A 4,628-nucleotide genomic window follows, 5' to 3' on the forward strand; every position below is an offset into this window, starting at 1 on the left:
CTTGTACGTATTACCTGAGGGAGGACCACCACTTCTAGGACGGGAATGGATTAAGAAAATAGACATGGAATGGCATTACTTAAAAGCCATAATGAGGGAGGACTCGGTGCAAGCTATTAGCTCAGATTCTGAAATGGATGACGATAAGACCAAGTCGAATATGGAAGACAAGGCTAAAAGGGACTTGCCGACGATGGGGAAGAAAACGAAGACATGCAGAAGGACTTATGGTACCAAGAAGAATAAAGCTGCAGAGCAGAACTCCAGGTTGACAGAGAATTCTGAGCCTGTTCAAGCAAAGGATTCATCCATGACGGAAGAACACCGAGCTCGGACGCAAACTTATGTCAAAGTACGACAACAATTAAAACAGTTGAGTGACCGTCTCGTACAAGAGATGAAAAATATGGAAAAGTTCTGGGACACCGAATGGGAGAACCTGGAAAGACTACAGAGACAGCTAGCTCAAGCAGAGAGCGACCATAGAGCCATCGTGGTCAAATACCAATCACATTCCCCTGATGCTGTTCAGGAACTAGAATATTTACAGAACGAACCAAAGGAAGAGGAATCTTCAGGGAGCCAGGATTTTATTCCAGTTCTTCTCTACGACTCCTTACAAGCAGAGTGTGAGAAGTTGAAAGAACAGTATGAAGGGGCCCAGGCTACAATTCTGGAGGGGGTTAACTCGGCAGCCTCTGAAAAGCTAGTTTCAGTAGAAGCATATGAACAACTAAAGGTTGAACATGAGCAAGAAGTCCAAAGGCTGCAGGAAATTCTTGATGAGCTCAAGGCCAAGACAGACTCATCGGTAGAAGTTCCATCCATAGATGAGAAATTAGAGGTGAAAATCATGGCAGAGCATGAAAGACAGGATGTCCACGAACTTATAAAAACATTGAAGGACAGCCAAGACAAATATGAGGCGGCAATGACTGAGGTTCAACAACTTGAAGAACAGATTCAACTGGGAATCCTTTCAGTGGAAGAAAAGGAAACTGTAAGAATGGTCCCTGAACATGAACTAGAGAGCATCAGGGCGCAACTTTTCTGAGCGCTGAAAGCCAAAGTTCAAGAGGAACGTAAGGTGGAAGTATTGGAGAAAGAGGTGGATGAAATGGAGAAGACTCTGATCCACCGTGTTCCCAGGGAAGAGTTAACGGTCAGCCAACTCCTTCATATGCTGAAGGACAAGACTCTGCAAGGGGAACAATCTGAACACGAGCTTCAATCTTCAGGGGGAACGAGTTCGGAGCTCTCAAAAGTCACGGAGATAGCTGAGGTGGCAACACAAATTTTACAAGGATGCCAAAAGTACGTTGAATCACGTCAAGGTGAACAGAAGAATGTAGAAACCGTTACTTCAGTAGAAGGGTTAAATAGCCTGATAACGCAATTACCGATGGAAGGGAAGGTATTGAACTCACAAATGAGGTCCGTCGTGAAGGAATGGCAGATAACCCAGGAAGAGCGGGATGAATATGAATGCATGAAGAAGGCTTTTCAAGAAAGATGTTTAGGGAAGGAACCACCGTCAGCTAACGTCCAGACGGGTGAGGAGGAAGAAGAAGTCTCTCTCGCTGGCCTAACTCAGGACGAACCCGAATATTACCATGACCTGCTGAGTGACACTGAATATTACGAGGATGTGGTCTGCCCAGCTTGTGATGAAAACTCTCAAAGTGCTGAAATCCGGATGAAGCACTTAAGGTCTAAGGAACATAGAGAGTTGGTGGCGCTACAGCTGGCAGCCGAGAAAGGAGCTCCGAGAGTTTCAAAAAGGCAGAAAAGAAAAAGAAGAAGCAGAAGATAATAACTGTCTAAAATATTAGCACTTCTACCATTCCAGGCGGGACATTACGAAAGGAGCTAAATTAGTTGAAAAACTGGAAAATGTCAAGACAGCCAGTTGGTTGTAAAAGTCCGCACTGCTGGTTCAACAGGACGAAAGTTCAAGCTGTTACGTCAAGAAAAAGGCTATGGAGGAGTCACGCTAGCCAGGTGAACCGGCTACACCAAAGAAATGTTGTTCGGAACGAGTCAAGATCAGAGACTGAATCTATGAACTGTTTCCACAGAGACTGAACCTGTGAACTGTTCCCACCGAGATTATATCTGTAAATTGTTTTATATGACATTGACTCCACCGAGATTATATCTGTAATTTGTTTTATAGGAAGTTGAAGATATGTATGTTTAACGGGGACTCTGTAAGTAATAAGCTAAAAAGGGAGGATTGTAGTGTATGTACCCGTCTATCTTTAAGGGAACTATTGAATGTAACCGTTCACCTTTAAGGGAACTACTTTAGGTGTGGCACTATTTGTTTGGCTTCTGTATACTGTAATACCGATAGTGACCACACCAGTATATAAGTGTTGTAGCAGGATTGCTGGGGCAGATTCGCCCGGACCTTCGAATAGTAAAGACCTGTTTGTTTGTTACTTCTGAAGTCTGTGTATTTATTAACTGCACAACCCACAGACTTTACACGCTCTGCCCCCCGCTCTCCCTCCCGCTCTCCCTCCCGCTCCCCCCCCCCTCCTCCCCCCTCCCCTCCCCCCCCCTCCCCCCTCCGCCCCCCCCGCCCCACTCTCCCACCCCTCCCCCCCACCCCACTCTCCCCCCCGCTCCACTCTCCCCCCGCTCCACTCTCCCCCCACTCTCTCCCCACACTCCACTCTCCACCCCCACCCACTCTCCCCCCAGCTCTCACCCCCACCATGCTGTCCCCCCTCTCCCCCTCCCCCCCTCCCCTCCCCCCTCACTCAGTACTGCCCCGCCGACTGTGCAGCGCTCCCTCAGTACTGCCCCTCCAACAGTGCAGCGTTCCCTCAGTACTGCCCCTCCGACAGTGCAGCGTTCCCTCAGTACTGCCCCGTCGACAGTGCGGCGTTCCGTGTACTGCCCCTCCGACAGTGCAGCACTCCCTCAGTACTGCCCCTCCGACAGTGCAGCGCTCCCTCAGTACTGACCCTCCGACAGTGCAGCACACCCTCCAGTACTGCCCCTCCGACAGTGCAGCAATCCCTCAGTACTGCCCCTCCGGCAGTGCAGCACTCATCAGTACTGACCCTCCGACAGTGCAGCACACCCTCCAGTGCTGCCCATCCGACAGTGCAGCAATCCCTCAGTACTGACCCTCCGGCAGTGCAGCACACCCTCCAGTGCTGCCCCTCCGACAGTGCAGCAATCCCTCAGTACTGCCCCTCCGACAGTGCAGCACTCCCTCAGTACTGCCCCTCCGACAGTGCAGCGCTCCCTCAGCACTGACCCTCCGACAGTGCAGCACTCCCTCTGTACTGCCCCTCCGACAGTGCAGCGCTCCCTCAGTACTGCCCCTCCGACAGTGCAGCACTCCCTCAGTACTGCCCCTCCGACAGTGCAGCGCTCCCTCAGTACTGCCCCTCTGACAGTGCAGCGCTCCCTCAGTACTGCCCCTCCGATAGTGCAGCGCTCCCTCAGTACTGCCCCTCTGACAGTGCAGCGCTCCCTCAGTACTGCATCTCCGACAGTGCAGCGCTCCCTCAGTACTGCCTCTCCGACAGTGCAGCACACCCTCAGTACTGCCCCTCCGACAGTGCAGCGCTCCCTCAGTACTGCCCCTCTGACAGTGCAGCACTCCCTCAGTACTGCCCCTCCGACAGTGCAGCGCTCCCTCAGGACTGCATCTCCGACAGTGCAGCGCTCCCTCAGTACTGCATCTCCGACTGTGCGGCACTCCCTCAGTACTGCCCCTCCGACAGTGCAGCGCTCCCTCAGTACTGCCCCTCCGACAGTGCAGCGCTCCCTCAGTACTGCCCCTCCGACAGTGCAGTGCTCCCTCAGTACTGCCCCTCCAATAGTGCAGCGCTCCCTCAGCACTGACCCTCCGACAGTGCAGCGCTCCCTCAATACTGCCCCTCTGACAGTTCAGTGCTCCCTCAGTACTGCCCCTCCGACAGTGCAGCGCTCCCTCAGTACTGCCCCTTTGACAGTGCAGCGCTCCCTCAGTACTGCCCCTCCGATAGAGCAGCGCTCCCTCAGCACTGACCCTCCGACAGTGCAGCGCTCCCTCAATACTGCCCCTCTGACAGTGCAGTGCTCCCTCAGTACTGCCGCTCTGACAGTGCAGTGCTCCCTGTGAACTGCTTCTACGGCAGTGCAGCACTCTCTCAGTACTGCCCCTCCGACAGTGCAGCGCTCCCTGTGTACTGCATCTCCGACTGTGCGGCGCTCCCTCAGTATTGCCCCTCTGACAGTGCAGCGCTCCCTGTGTACTGCATCTCCGACTGTGCAGCGCTCCCTCAGTACTGCCCCTCCAACTGTGCGGCGTTCCCTCAGTCCTGCCCCTCCGACAGTGCAGCACTCCCTCAGTACTGCCCCTCCGACTGTGCAGCGCTCCCTCAGTACTGCCCCTCCGACAGTGCAGCGCTCCCTCAGTACTGCCCCTCCGACAGTGCAGCACTCCCTCGGTACTGCCCCTCCGACAGTGCAGCACTCCCTCAGCACTGCCCCTCCAACAGTGCAGCGCTCCCTGTGTACTGCTTCTCCGACAGTGCAGCACTCCCTCAGCACTGCCCCTCCGACAGTGCAGCACTCCCTGTGTACTGCTTCTCTGACAGTGCAGCGCTCCCTCAGTACTGCCC

This window comes from Somniosus microcephalus, chromosome 9 (genome assembly GCF_052327205.1).
Source record: "Somniosus microcephalus isolate GS21.2 chromosome 9, FLI_Smic_1.0, whole genome shotgun sequence".
NCBI classification, from domain to species: domain Eukaryota; kingdom Metazoa; phylum Chordata; class Chondrichthyes; order Squaliformes; family Somniosidae; genus Somniosus; species Somniosus microcephalus.